Source organism: Monodelphis domestica, chromosome 1 (assembly GCF_027887165.1).
Source record: "Monodelphis domestica isolate mMonDom1 chromosome 1, mMonDom1.pri, whole genome shotgun sequence".
In the NCBI taxonomy this organism is placed as follows: Eukaryota; Metazoa; Chordata; class Mammalia; order Didelphimorphia; family Didelphidae; genus Monodelphis; species Monodelphis domestica.
In genome coordinates, this window is record NC_077227.1 from 46398334 (window position 1) to 46414591 (window position 16258).

Consider the following 16258-nt stretch of genomic DNA (forward strand, 5'->3'; position numbering starts at 1 on the left):
AGCATAATTTTAAAAAATAGGTACATTTTGCTTTGACATATCATTCATTTCCCAACAGACTATCCCCTCTCCCATAGTACCTTCCAATAAAAACCCAATTAATTAAAACTTGCTTAATAGAGTGATGGTAATTGATGGTATGCGTCACCTGCTTTGGTGGCTTATTTGCTGTTTATTAACAAAAAGGAAGGGCATTTATCTTCCTTTCAAAGTTTGATGGACCTATGATCTTGTCAATGTGGGTGTTCCTTCCAGGGCTACAGATTGCTATCCATTCATGCTTTCTAGAGGCAGTTCAGTGGCAGAGTGCTGGATTTGGAATCAGGAAGACTTGAGTTCAAATCCTGTATCAGACTATTGCTATTTGTGTAAACCTAGGTAAGTCATCTGTGCCTCAGATTCCTTAATTAGAAACTGAAAGGGTTGGATTCAGAGACATCTAAGGTCCCTTCTAGTTGTCAATCTATGACTGTGATTCTTAACTGGTGTGACTTATCTATGGAAATCTGAATCTTCTATGACTTTGTGGTGTGTGTGTGTGTGTGTGTGTGTGTGTGTGTGTGTGAGAGGAGAGAGAGAGAGAGAGAGAGAGAGAGAGAGAGAGAGAGAGAGAGAGAGAGAGAGAGAGAGAGAGAGATCTCCTGACAATGTATGGATACCAATGGATACGGGTTTTTGATAATTAACCCCTATTCTCTCTCTTTTTAAAAAATGAAGTTTTATGGATATCTTTTGTTTATATATCGCCTTCATTTCCACATATATCTTTTTTCTTCTCTCTCCAGAGTGTCATCCCTCATAACAAAGTGGGGGAAATAGTACAGCAAAATTAGCTAAGTAGTAGTCTGACAACATATGTAATAATCCTCACTCATATTCTCTCAACTCTACAAAAAAAAAATAAAGCATGGAGGGTGGAATATCCTTCATTCACTATGTGTGAGTGCTCTGGTTCTTTTTCGGTGCACCTCTATATTCCACCTTCTTCTGAGCAATTCCTAATTTGTGATGCATGGTAAGCTACCCATGCCCACCAGCAACAGCAACTTTGGGGCACTGAGAGATGTTACTCTCAGTGGTATAGCTTCCCAAGAATGGCAATGTTCAAAGGTCAGATTTCTGTCTCCTAGAGAAACTCGGGAATTCAAAAGCTTGGTACAATTTCCCAAAGACCAAGTGACTTGCTATCTTCTTGTTCAGTTCTTGGCCAAGCTTATTATCTATCTATATGTATCTATAACCTTTATGTGTCTGTATCAACATTGATATCGATATTGATATTGACAGTTATATATAACAGATGGGAAAGTTCTATGTGTTGCTCATCCATCAAATTCTACATCAGAGTTTGGATAATAATTCTTCATTTACTTATGCTTCCATTGTGCCCAGTTGAGCCCAACTCTTCTGATTCTGGTGGCTCTGTAATGTTCAGAGAGAAGGCAGATCATACAAAACTTATAGCAAATAAAAATGTTGTCATGCATCCCTCTTTAACCCGGTTTCTGAGCGGGACCTCCTCTCATGACAGTGATAAACTCCTTTGGTGAGCACACACACAAATCTCTGTTTTATGCCTTGCTGGACATCAATCATCACAGGGTCATCAACCAAAGTTATCTCTGTTGTTAGGTCTTCCAAGGTATCCTGTATGATTTTGATAAATGTTTGGGAGACGCCATGTTGGATAGAGCTTCTGAGAGAGTGTTTTTTTTTCTTTGATTGAATCAAATGGATTTTATAAAGTCAACAAATCCTACAATAGGAACTTGTATTCCCTGAGCCTTTTGAATCAATTGAGTGACTGTAAATAAATGATGTGCAAAATATCAATGCAATGCAGTTCAATTCAATAAGGACTTATTAAGTGCTATATGTGTACCAGGCACTGAGTTAGGAGCTGGGAATACAAAGATAAAAATAAAACTGACCCTGCCTTCTAGGATTTTAGATTCTCTTGGGGGAAAATATTTACAGAGCTAAGAAAACACAAAGTACATGCAGAGTCAACATAAAATAATATTAGGTTGGTAGGAAGGCACTAATAGGTGGGCGGATTAGAAAAGGTCTCCTATAGGAGGTAGTTCATGTGCTATGCTTCAAAGGAAGTAAGTAGGTCCAGGAAAGGGAGAAGGGCAATAATAGGAGCATGGGGGCAGTCCATGGAATGTCGTGTGCAGGAAGGAGCAAGTAAGTTGGTGTATTTAAAGTCAAGAGTGACCAGTTGGGAGGGACATGGAATCAGTTGGGAAAGAAAGTTCAAAGCTGGATTTCAAAGGGCTTTAAATGTTAAATGGAGAAATGTATATTTTGTTCAAGAGGCAATAGAGAACCAGTGAAGTTTCACATGATCAAAACCATCCTTTTCTCATAGAACCATGTGAAGGATGTTTGGGGGAAGAGAGTCTAAAGTCAGTAAGACCACCAATAAGGAGACAATTTCATCCATTCAGGTGAGAGGTAATAAGGACATAAAGTAAGAATGGGGCTGTGTGTGGGTACAGAGAGAGGGGGGAATAGGAGAGCTTTGGAGGAGATAGAACCAATAAGATTTGGTAACTGTCTAGATATGGAGATGAGGGAAAGTGAAGAGTGAAGAGTAGAAATGGCCTTGATGTTTTAGACCAGGGTGACAGGATGGAAATAAGGCAGTAATGAATATTTGTAGATTGTAGAGAAAATAACAAGTTCATTTGGACATACTGAGTTTGAAGTACTTATGAGACATCTAAGCAGAGCTATCCAGCAGTCAGTTGGCGATGTAGGACTAAAGCTCAGGAGAGAGATTTTATGGGTAAAATTTGGAGTCATTTGCATAGAAATGAGAACTGAACTTAAGTGTCTGTGGATGGATTTGAATTCAGGTCCTCTGATTTGAAGTCCAGTGCCCTATCTGCTAAGTAACTAATATCTGACTACTTTAACACTGATATCCACTCGCTCCCCCCCCCCCCCCCCCACACACACACACATTGGCGTTTCATAGGAAGGAGAATCAAGAGAGCAATCTTTTGAAAACCCACAGATAAAAGTAAGTAAGGAATACCCAAATCTGAAGAAACCTCAGGACTGAGAAAAGACCTTTGGATCTAACAATCAAGGAATCATTGGTGGTACTTGAGAAAGCAATTGCACTCAAGTGGTGGGTTTAGAAACCAGGTTACAAGAGGTTGAGATGTGAGCAAGAAGAGGCAATAAGCATAGAAAGTCTGTTCTAAGATTTTGGTGATGAAAGGGCAAAGAGTTATAGAATGAAGGCTTGAGGGGATGCCCTGTTCAGGGAAAGATCCTTTAAAGACATTGAGATCTAGGCATGCTTGTAGGCAGCAAGCAATTAAAAAAAGAGTAAAACAACTACAGGTTAACCAGAGGGGAGATGCTCAAATGGACAAGTTCTCAGAAGAGACAGGATGAAATGGGCTCAAGGGCACAAGTGGAGGGGCTGACTGTGCCTAAGAGAAGGACTACCTTTTCTTCAGAGACTGAAGCAAAGGAGAAGAGGAGGGCATGATATTGAGAAGATTTAAGAAGGGACTTGGGGCAGATGATCTCTCCTTTCTTTTTCTTTTCTTTTGTACCTTTTTTAAACCTTACCTTCTGTCTTGGAATCAATACTGTGATTGGTTCTAAGGCAGAAGAGTGGTAAGGGCTAGGCAATGAGGGTGGAGTGACTTGACCAAGGTCACACAGCTGGGATGTGTCAGAGTCCAGATTTGAACCCAGGACTTCCCATCTCTAGTCCACTGAGCCACTAAGCTGTACCCTGATCTCTGCTTTCTAATTAAGTATGAGATGAATTCTTCTGCTGAGAAGGAGTGGATGAGGGATGGTAGGGGGTTAAGGAGAGAAAAGATTATTGGAATAGCCTCTCTGGGTAGTGGGATAGAGAACCAATTAGGGAAGAATAAAAAGGATTGTTATGCAAATGAGAGATTAGCTTATATAAACTGTATAATTTGTCCCTAATCATTAGTTATGTGACTTTCTCCAGTAGCATTCAGCAGCTCATGAATAGGAACAGAGGAGGTAGATGGTAAAGGTAAAGCCAGCCTGTTCCTTTTTCATGCCTTCAAGTTTTCTCTCCATTCGTGGATCCATTAATCTCTTTAAAATTCTGTAGAAGTGGGACAATTGCCCTCTGAGTTTAGTAGTTATTATATTTTCATGGTCATTTTTTCTGGTGGTTGTAACAGGATCAACTTTTTTCTAAGCCTTTGGTGTCTTCCCTTCTTTCAGATTCCTTGAGAATTGATTCATTAACACCATCCCAATTGGATTGCTTTTATCCCAGACTTCCTTTGCCTGTCTGTGCATGTTTGGTCCAGTCTATCTTAGTTTCTTTAATGTTAATGCCATTTCCACTTCCTTATGCAGTACATTAGGGACTGTGTTATTAGGATCTATATGTGATGGTTTCAGAGTCACTGATGAAGCAAAGTGTTTGTGGCGGAAACCTTTTCCTTTTTTTAAATATCTCAGGATGATTTTGTTTGGTTGGGTCTCTTGCTAAGTCTTCTGCAGATGGTTTTACTTTCACCATTTCTTACTTATCTAGGCTCACAATATTCTACCATTCTTCTCGGATGTTATAAATGGGTTTATATTCTAAAGCAGATGTTCTAAATAAGTTTATATTCTAAGCTACTATTGCTTTGTTTGCCATATTTCTCTACTTGGCAAGGAGATAAAATGTTTGATGTCTAAGATATTTTCTGGTCAGTCCTCACTGTGGCGATTAATGTACATCGATTATATTTCTCACCCTGATCTTGAGACATCCCCCAAGTGTTGAAAGACTTCAAGGTCAATAATGAGCCACCGTCCCCCCTCACTAACCTACACCACCTGCACAGTCCATATGACTCAAAGTAGCAGGAAAGAGATGGATTTGTGTTGGCTTCTCCTTGCTATGGTTCTATGCCTCTTTGCCCTTCGATTCCAGCTCTCAAAGCTGCCAGTTTAATGCAGACTTTGGCCTGGCACCGGAATTCCTCTTCACTTTGTCTTTGCCTACTGTTTCCTCCAATACTCCAATGTTTCTGATTCTTGCAGCCCTACCCCTTCCCATGCCCCCAGGTCTTTGCCACCCCACCGCAGCCTCCATCTGCTGCCATCCCTGAGATGTGGAGTCCTCTGGAAGGCCCGTCTGCTTGGGCTAACTCCTCTTCAAGGCAGCAAGAGTAGTCTTTTCTTCATCATTGTCTGACTTCCCCTCCCTCCAACCCGCTTGAGTCTTTGTCTTTTGAGGGCAAACTCCAGAGTGTAGCTCAGGTATGGGAAGTTCAGTCAGTGCAGAATAACAGCCTCCTGGCTGGGGACATGAGCACTTCACACCTTGTCGGGTGGTGGGATACTGAGGGAGAGGCTTCACACCTTGTCAAAAAGCAGAGACTCCTTCTGGGGGCATGCCTAGGCACATCTGCTTCATTTATTTTCTTGGATGCACTACTAAACCATTTATAGCTTCTGTTCTCCTCTGAAGAACTGATACCAGCTCACACGGCACGCATCCAAGGAGCTGGTCTTGGATTTCTTCAAAGATTTCTGATTCTGAGGCTGTAGCAGTAGAGAATAGAAATGAGTCTCTCCCTGAGTTCCAAAGCTAAACATTAGCAAGGATTTTGGTTCTGATTTGTCCCCACAATCTAGTTAATTGGGAAAGGAAGATGAAAAAGAATGGGAAAGCTGAACATTCTTTCAAATCAGATGAGGTGTAAAGCAGTGATAATTATGCAGCAGCAATGTAAACCCCCATGGTGGTCTAACTGCTCCAAGAATGGCACCAGGGGACATCCCAGAACAGAGGATGCTAGTCATCATTCCTGTCATTGCTAGCAGGATCTGAAGAGAAGTTCCACAGGGAGGAGGAACCCCTAGAGTTTGGGGGTAAAGAAATGTCACACAGCCTCATTTTTCTCAGAAACTGTAGAACCTGTAAGTCTCAAGGGCCAAGAGGCCCCATATTGGATGAAGGACAGTCACTTCTCATCTCCAGAGTGAAAGGGAAAAGGCAGAAGGGTTTTAGATCAGGGAAGGAAGGAAAGTTTTACTTGCCAGAAGGATTATGGTCATATTCACATGGGTTACCAACAAAAGGCAAACTTCTTTGACTGTACAATCAGAACATAATCATTCAAGAATAAATGTTGGGGTCAGCTGGGTGGCTCAATGGATTGAGAGCCAGGCCCAGCGGTCCTGGGTCCAAACCTGGCCTCAGACACTTCCTAGCCATGTGACCCTGGGCAAGTCACTTAATCCCCATTGCCTAGCCCTTACCACTCATCTGCCTTAGAACCAATAAACAGTATTGATTCCAGGATGGAAAGTAAGGGTTTTGTTAAAAAAAAAAAAGAATAAATGTCGTAGAATGGCACAAATATAGCCTAGGAAGCTAGGATTCCAGGTAATTGCTCTGGCATTAAATCACTGTGTAACTTTGGAAAAGTCATTTCTCTTGTCTCAGGAGCAGTTCTTCTGCAAAATTAGAGTTTGGACTTGAAATAAAGTATGGTACAATGGAAAACATTGTCCTGAGAGACTTTAAAATCAGAGGAATCTTAGTATTGTCACTTACTGTACATAACTTTGAGCAGGTTCATTGGCCTCAGTCTCTTTATCTGTAAAATGAAGGGATTGGACTAGATGAGTTCACAGGGATCTTCTAGCTCCAAATTTCTTTCCCTATAATACTCCCACGTCTGACAGTTTATGAAAGACAGTATGGTATAGTAGAAAGAGCATGAGACTGAATTAAGGTATATGGTGGCACAATCTGGCTCCATCACTGACAAGCTGCTTGACCTTTAATAATCCACTTCTTCTCTCTTGGCCTCAGTTTTCCTCCACTATAAAATGAGGGGGTTGGCAACCTAAATGGCATATTTTAGGTTGGAGTAGGTGACATAAAATGACATAAAAGGACTCAAAGGTCCTATATAGATCTAAATTTAGGATGCAATAATTTTTATTTATTTATTTATTTACCCAGAAGTAGAAGACTTGATGACTTCCAGAAAACTTTTTCTTTTTTACTAATCTCTGATGGAAATTCCCAGGAAATTCGGGTGCCATTTGATGCCAGTGGACATACCACTTAAAGGGTATTAGAGTGGTAAGTATGATTTTACATGGTCAAAACATTGCATTGTGGTATAGTGAAAAGATATTTGATGAACCCAGATGGCCACTGCTAACACACTTAAACTCTTTGCTTCATTTTTCTCAGTCGTTTCTATAATGCCTTCTCAAAATTATTGGGAGCATCACAGGAGATAATATCCAAGAAATAGCCTTGTAAACCTTAAAGTTCTATGGAAATCTAAGTTATATTTTTTAGTGTAGGTGCAACAGCATATGAGAAATCAAAAAGTGGTAAAAAACTACCATCTAAGTTTAGGAAGACCAACAGCCTTTTAGGTTCTAAAGTCAATGGCATTTTCTCAGTCCTCAGCCTTCTTGAGATCTTTCTTATGGCATCTGACACTATTGTCATCCTTCTCCTCCTGGATACCCTTTCCTCCCTTGGTTTTTGTGACACAGCTATTTTCTGACTCTCCTTTTACCAGCTCGACCACTGTTTGGTCTTCTTGGAGATCATTTATGATTCATATTCCATTTCCTATGTGTAGGTGTTCCTAAGGGCCCTATCTTATGTTCTCTTCTCCCTCTCTTTCCTCCATTTCCCTTCTTTCTCCCTTCTCCTCTCCCTGTCATTTCCCCGTTCCCTCTCTCTTTGCTTTCTCTCTCCCTCCCTTCTTTTCTCCCACCTTTCCCCCTCTCATCTCGCTCTGTCTCTTCCCATCTCTCCCTCTTGTCTGTGTCTGTGTCTCTGTCTTTCTCTGACTCTATCTCTCTCTTTCTCCAGCTCCCATAGATTCAGTTACTATATCTGCAAATGCCTCCCAGGTCTACATCTCCAGCATTCACCTCTCTCAATAAAATATCAAATAAAATAAAAATAAAATACCAATATGGTAATCATTGGAGATCAAAAGACAAAGGGGAGGTCTAATCCTCCATCACCAACTGATTGGTGGACACTTCCCCTTATGTGTTCCATAGTTATTTTATACACAACATATCCCAATTGAACTCATTATCCTTCCTTCTAAGGGCACTCAATAATTTCTGTGTCTGTTGAGGGTACCACTACCCTTCCAGTTATCCAGATTTGACCCTCTAGTTTTTCCCTATTTGCCAGGTTGAGTCAATTCTATCTCCATGGCATCTTTCTAATTCATCCCTTTCTCTCTGATTCACGAGTACCACCTTAGTGGAGGATCTTACCACTATATGGCTAGACTTTGCAATAATCTACTAATTTGTCTCCCAGTCTCCAATATCTTTCCTCCCTATTCCATCCTCCACACATATGCCAAGTTAACATTTCTAAAGAATGGCTTTGATCATGTCATTTTTTCTATTCATGAAGCTTCAATGGCTTTCTACTGCTTCTAATATAAAAGAAAAGCTCCTGTTTGGCATTTAAAGACCTTCACAATCTGGGTTCAACCTTTCCAGAATGGTTTTCCTTTCATTAACTACCCCCTCCCCATTCTTTAAACCAGCCAAACTAGCCTAACTTGCTTTTCCCAGTACGTTTCATTCTATTTCCCATCCACAGGCCTTCAGAGAGGCTATCCTCCATGCCTGAAATGCTTTCCCTCTTCACTTCTGCCTCTCGGAATATCCAGCTTCCTTTGGGGCTCACTTCATGTGTTAGCCCCATAAGAGCTCTTTTCTGATTTTCCCCAGTAGCTTGTATCCATCCTCACCTCGATTACTTTGTATTTATTTGTTTTGAATATATATTGTATATATTGAATATTTATTGTATCTACTGCCCTGTGTCACTTTGCCTCTAAAAGAACATAAGCTTCTTGAGGGCAGGCATTGTTTCATTTTGGTTTTTGAATCCCCAGAGCTAGCCCAGTGGCCTATATGCAATAATTACTTAATAAATGCTTATAAAATTGAACTAAATTAACTGTCTGCTTCCCAACATGGACTGTGATCTTTTCTTAGATCTAGGTGTCCTCCAAGACAGTTGTCACTGTCTTTCTGAGGATGCGCTTGGTAAATGGTTGTGAATGATGAAGATGAATGATAAAAGAATGCTTGTGGGTACATGACATATATGAATGTGAAGCTTTACCTTTATATCATATATTCAATGATCTTTGTCAAGAGGAGTTATTGTAACATCGATCTTGAAGCAACTTATAAATGATTCAAGAGCAAAAGATTCTCTGAAGGACTTTTGTCTAATTTTAACCTTTGTCATTCTGGTGCCTAGAATAATGTTTTTTCTAGTAGTGGTGTGGGGATGAGGAATGGGCAAGGGTCTTTCTCAGGTCAGGAAACCTTCACAGTAGAACATCCCTTCCACAGATTCAGATCAACAATTTCTAACTTCCAGACTTAGAGGATTGCCCAAAGCACGATTACCTATAGTCACCTGGCTAATATCTGTTAGAAGAAAAACTTGAACCCAGGTCTTCCCAACTGGCCCTCGACTCACTGAACCATACTTTGTCTCTCATTGTATACAGCAAGTATTTAATAATTGTTTCTTGAATTTTTGTTGACCTTGCCTGTGACTGGAGGGAATTGGAGGTCTTCAGACTTACTTCCTTCTTCCCAATAATATTATAAATGCTTCTATTATAAGCATCCCATGGGATATTGGGATCTGAGTTTTCTTTTTTTCTTTTTTCTTTTTTTCCACATCACTTACCAACCATTTTCAAATTCTGCCTTCTCGGCCCTGTTGTCACTCTAACTTCAGTCTCCTCTAGGCAGCTGGTGGCTTTGTGCCCAGAGTGCAGGACCTAGAATCAGGGCATTTTTGTTACTATTGTAGTTCAATTATTTCTATCATATCCAATTCTTCATAACTTTATTTGGAGTTTTCTTGGCAAGACTAGAGTTCAAATCTGGCCTTAGACAATAGCTAGTGGTGTGACTCTGGGTAAGTCACTCTATCTAATTCATGTTCCTCAACTAGAAAATGGGGGTAGTAATAGCACCTACATCCTAGGGTTGCGGTGAGGATAAAATAAGATCATATTTATAAAATACTTTGCAAACCATAAAATGCTATTTACATGCGACCTGGCTATTATTGGCTATTATATGTTGGCTTCTTATATTCAAACATAAGCTCTTTGAGAGCAAGGGTTGTCTGTCCTGATTATACTTGCATCATAGAGTGAGCGCTTAATAAATGCATCATCATTCATTCATCCTTAAATATAATTTAAACAGGCCACCTAGAATATTGACTTTCCTAGCCTCAAAACACAGAAGTGTTCAGTGAACCTCATTCCTGACTTGCCTGTTATTCCTTGGCCATCCCTTTGTTGCTTTGGGAGTCATCGGGCCAGAAGAACAGTGTTTAGTATATTAAAATGCCATCAATACATAGCATTGATGCTATCCTAGGGCTATGGGTATTAAGGAGGATTTTCCCACAAGAAAATTGTTTTGTGTGAAAAAATAGATTTTTTTAAATAACCAAAAGACCAGTGATAGAGCAAAGCAGCTTCTTAAAATCCTGATAGTGCCAGCCCAAAAAGGAGACCTGGAGTTGCCCACCAATGGAGTGATTTAGGCAATAACAGTGGGTGGATTCATCTTCCAGTCATCTTGTTGGGTTTGTCCCAACCTCAAAGATTCCCAAGATCACCATCTTTCTTGGCCACCTCCCACTCTAGCTTCAGTTCCATTCCCATTTTCTCAAACCACAATAATGCTGGAGGAATTTATACTTTCACTGGCTAATGAGAGAATTCAGCAAAAAGCATCTCTGCCTTTGTTGGGGCCTCAGTGGACTTTTATCACCTTGCCAATGCCTGGGTTCCCAGCATTTCTCCTTGCTATAAATTTTCCATCGTGAATAGACACCATTCTTCCTGCAAACCCTGGGCTCTGTTATTTATACCTTTTGCTTTGTTTGGATTTTTATTATTTCTGTAAAATAGTAATTAATTCTTCTCCTATCAGCCTCTCTTTAGCTCCCTGTCAAGTTCAACATGCAGTATTTGCTCTCCCCCACAACCACCAACCTATTCTAGACGGTAACAAAGCATCTGACATTTTAGAAACACACCTGCTGCTATTGCCCGGAGTGAGGGAAGTTGGCAGCCAGAGATATCTGGACTCCTGGTTGATGTGACCACCAATCCCCTTTGAGCTTGGATGGCCCTGATCTAGGGCAGCTGACAGGCTGAAAAGTTGCACAATTAGCCCGCAACAAGAGCCAAATTCTATTTTAAAATAAGACTTGTGGAGCGGAGCTCTGGAGTTGTAGCCGTGTCCTCATTTAATCTCTTGAGGACTTTTGCCCAGTGTGGCTCATCTTAATGGTGGGCACACTCACTAGACCAATCCAACCACATCGAATAGGCTTTTGTTGAGCATTTTGCCATGCACCAACTTTCCCGGATCAACTTTTTCAGAGTTTGCCGGTGTCTTGAGAATGTTTCAGGGTGGAAGTTAATCTTGAATGTATTCCCTCTCAGGAGACCTTTGAAGCATTATGCTGAAAGATGGTAAAGGGACTCCCACATGAAGAAACTACCTCGTCACCTGTTGCTTAGACTGCCGAGAAATTAAGCGACTTGCCCAGAACCATGAGGTCAATATGAGTCAGAGGCAGGAATTAAACCCTGGCTTAGGGGCTGGTCCTCCATCCCCTAAGCCAATGGTGTCAAATTCAAAAAAGAAAGGGGACCACTACCTAAGGCTCTCTGAGAATACACTGTGCCACCTAGCTGCCCAGGTTCAGTCTTGTCTCTGCTGCTTTCTACCTGAGCTCTTCTCTGAGCTTGAGTTTCCTCATCTGGCCAATGATGGGGTCACGTTAGATGACTTTTGAGGTCTCTTTCCATCAAAACCTATGCATCTTTCTCTGAAAATTTCCCCATTACATGATCCATGGCCATATTTTGTAACTCCTTCCAATGGGTAGGTGGTCTTTGGACTTCTACGGTATTTAGCCATTGTTTAGTTGACCTTAGTGGCTGATTATAGAATTATTTTGGTAACTTGGGCCTCAATAAGAACTCGAGATGACATCTAGTTCAGGGATTGGCAAGTCCACTCTGCATGCCGGACAATGACCAGCTGGCAGGTCATCCCACCTGGCATGCGGGGCACTAAACACAACAGAAGTCCAGAGATCCACCCAGCCCCTTATTCATTCAACAAGTATTTATTGTTATTACTTCCCCCACGTGTTGACCCTCACCTCAGCTTCCCACTGTTCTTTTCCACTCAGGCTGCAGAGGAACTAACCCTTGGAAAATACTCTTGCCTCAGGATGCACGAGACTCATTTCTGTTTCCTCCGGTCCCCTCCCTGCCACTCCGTCACATGCTTGCAGGATTTCCCTCACAACAACCCTGTGAGTAGAGTAATACAAGCATTGTTAGCTCCATTTGACAGAGGAGTAAATGGAGGTTTGAAAAGTCAAGAGATTTGCCCATAATCTAACAGCTAGAAAGTGTCTGAGGCAGGACTTGAAAGCCAAGTCTCTTGCCACCTTCTCTTAACTTCCAGGCAGAAGTGGCTTTGCCAATGGAGATATAAATCAGAAGATCATAATCCTAAGAAAGGAATTTGATCGAATGAGAAAAGCATAGATCTGCAATAGGACCCAAATTCAATTCCACCCCTCATGCTCATGTCTAGAATGACCTCAGGTCTCAGTGTTCTCATGTCTAAAACGGGGGCTTAAGCTCCATCGTCTGTGAGGTCTTGTCTAGTTTTAAGTCTTTGGATCTAAAGATGGAAAGGATCTTAGAAGTATTCTTCAGATTTAAAAAATTCTCAATTGGTAAAAACCAAAAAGCCTGAGACCCTCATTTATATATTTGTATTGATATAAATGTATTTTATTTCATATATTTATAGAATTATGAATTACATATGTACATTATAAGATTTCCATAAAATAGACATTGAAAAAGAATGATATAAAGATGAAACACTTTATCTTAGAATCAGTAGATACCTATTGGATGAATTACTGGACTGACCCTTATTGAGTTACAGGAGTGACATAATCAAACACACACTTAAGGAAACTCATTTTGATAACTGTGTGGAGATGGATCAAAGAGGAGAGACACTTGGATCAGGGAGCCCCATTAGACTATGACAGTAGTTCAGGAAAAAGGTGTTAATGGCCTGAATTAGCATTGGAAGGAGAAAGGAGGAGAGAGAGGAGAGATGCTGCCCAAGGAACAAAGATAAGATTTGGCAGCTGATTGGATATGGGAAATTAAGGAGAGTGAGGTGTCGAAGCTAACACCAGGCTGGGAATCAGGTTGGCTAGAAGGATGGAGGTAATCTCAACAGTAAGAGCATAGACCCAAGAATTGGGGGAAGATCAGGTAATGGAGATCATGACCTCTTCATGCTTATTTATCCTAGGGATCCTCACCATCCCAGGCCATGGGTCACTGCCTTGGAGCACAGAGTCTATTTCTGAGGAGTGCTTGCTATAGCTGCAAAGTCATCTGGGAACAAGGGGTCAATATGCAGTAGGAGGTGGGGAGTTAGGCTAGAAGAGCCCCAAGGGGCCAATGCGGACTTAGAAGAGGTGGCTTACACAGAGAAGGGAAGGGCAAGAATAGAAGGATATTGGAAGGTAACAGTAGATAGGGTTGTGTTGGAGACAAGCCCCAGGATTGTCTGTAGCAGGAAAAATGTGGGATATAATTCTCCTTCTTATTCTGTGAGTGGTTGATACTTAATCCTTGGAGGTTAGACCACTCTCTAATCAGTTTGGAGACCACTGGTCAGATGCCCATACCTCTACTTTAGAGACCACTGGACAGCTGCCCAGCCTTTTACTTTAGGGACCACTTGTCAGATGCCCAGCCTTCTACTTTAGAGACCACTAGTCAACTGCCCAGCTTCTACTTTAGGGACCACTGGTCAACTGCCCAGACTTCTACTTTAGAGACCACTGGTCAACTGCCCAGACTTCTACTTTAGGGACCACTGGTCAGATGTCAACCTTCTACTTTAAAAACCACTGGTCAACTGCCCAGCCTTCTACTTTAGGGACCACTGGCCAGCTGCGCAGCCTTCTACTTTAAAGACCACCGGTCAACTGCCCAGACTTCTACTTTAGAGACCACTGGTCAGATGCTCAGGCTTCTACTTTAAAGACCACCGGTCAACTGCCCAGACTTCTACTTTAGAGACCACTGGTCAGATGCTCAGGCTTCTACTTTAAAGACCACCGGTCAACTGCCCAGACTTCTACTTTAGGGACCACTGGTCAGATGTCAACCTTCTACTTTAAAAACCACTGGTCAACTGCCCAGCCTTCTACTTTAGGGACCACTGGCCAGCTGCGCAGCCTTCTACTTTAAAGACCACCGGTCAACTGCCCAGACTTCTACTTTAGAGACCACTGGTCAGATGCTCAGGCTTCTACTTTAAAGACCACCGGTCAACTGCCCAGACTTCTACTTTAGAGACCACTGGTCAGATGCTCAGGCTTCTACTTTAAAGACCACCGGTCAACTGCCCAGACTTCTACTTTAGGGACCACTGGTCAGATGCCAACCTTCTACTTTAAAAACTACTGGTCAACTGCCCAGCCTTCTACTTTAGGGACCACTGGCCAACTGCCCAGCCTTCTACTTTAGAGACCACTGGACAGCTAACCAGCCTTCTACTTTGGAGACTTCTAGTTGGTGGCCCTCAGTTTCCTTATCTCATCCCTTGTAGACCTATGCTTTCTCAGGTTGTAAAATGAGGGAGTTGTGATATGGGCAATGCTTATTGGGGTTTCATCCAAGGAATTGATTGACAGCTCAAGCTGACTCACTGGTCAACTGCCCAACCTTCTACTTTAGAGACCACTGATCTATTCCAACCCTTTCATATAACAAATAGGGAAATACAATTAGGTGAATTATCCAAGATCACTGAGGTATTAAATAGTATAGAAAGGACTTGAACTTGGGTTCCTCTGATTTCATATATTGTATTCTTTCCATTGTATCTTGCTGAAGCCAATTCAATTTAACTCACATTGGGTGCTGAGGGCAAAGGCACCATCCCATCATGCCTCCAACTTTTATCCTTAAAGGTCAGTTCTCCTTTTCTATGGTAACCAGTCAAAGGCCTGTGATATCATTGTTGGGGGAGCTCTGTCAACCTCTGCTGAACCTGAAGATTTGGGGGAGCCTTTGAGAAGTTTTTTTCAAAGCCGGTCAGAGAAAAAAAGTAGATTATGAACGTGGACTTCCCGACTCCACATCTGGGATTCTATCCACTAAACCAGAGCACCTCTTGTGTTTTTGTGGGATCCTGCCCTCACAAGGACCCTCCTGGCTTGCTCTTTCTTCCGGTGGAAAAATATAAACCAATGATATTAAATCGCTTCTAATTGAGTCACTAAAAAAAAAAAAATCCCTTCAGCCTCAGAGGTCTAGGCCCATGTTAAGATGAAAGTTTTATAGCTGGGTGGCTGGATGGTTTTTTTTTTTTTAGTTATTTGTGTGCAAAAATCCCTGTGGGTAAGAGAAAAAAAAAGTTTATTTTTCCTCTTCTTATAACTCATGGCCAACCAAGCAAATTCAACTTAAATCCTCTTTCTCCAACACACACACACACACACACACACACACACACACACACACACACACAAATAAATCCTTGACCTGAGAGTCAACAGGAAAAATTTCTGTCTAAAATGTGATTTCTTATTTTAAGAAAGTCACGGGCAAAGGAAAAGAAATCTGTAACTGAAGTCGGCTTCTCTAATTATAGTACTGGCTACTGGGCACACTCTAATGTGACCCTGGTGGGTTGGAGGGTAGGTGTAGACACACACAGAACACATTTCCAGCCTTCTCATTTGTTATTTATATAAACTCCATCAGAGCAACCAGGCCCAGCTTGGGAGTACAGGAGGAGAGCCCGTGAAAGGAGAGCCAGCCTGGACGATCTGTGGCCCTGCCGCCATGATTCAGCTTCCTTCCTTTTGGCCTGAACCCTTGTGGGCTCAGATTAGAAATAGCAACAGAATCGGCTCCTCCTGGGCCAGTGGCTCCCAGACAGACAGATCCCCGGAGGAGCTCTGCCAAGGACAAGGTGATCAGACTGTGCCCATCAGAGGAGCCATCAAAAGGACCCTCCTGGCTGCTGCTGCTTCTCCCCACCAGACCCAGGAGACAACCAGGGCCAGGGTAGCCCCTTGGATCCTGAGAAGGCAGTGATGGGGGGCTCCTTG

At 41.9% G+C, this 16258-nt stretch overlaps 1 long non-coding RNA gene across 1 annotated transcript; it reads right to left on the bottom strand.

Moving 5' to 3' along the window:
• Positions 1-3217: 3217 nt before the first annotated feature.
• On the bottom strand, positions 3218-13934 carry LOC103095834 (uncharacterized). The gene is made up of 4 exons (XR_008912079.1): positions 13820-13934; positions 12251-12404; positions 9737-9830; positions 3218-6617 (listed from the first exon to the last, which is right to left on the bottom strand). It is a non-coding gene; the product is annotated as an uncharacterized LOC103095834 (long non-coding RNA).
• Between the last annotated feature and the right edge of the window lie 2324 nt (positions 13935-16258).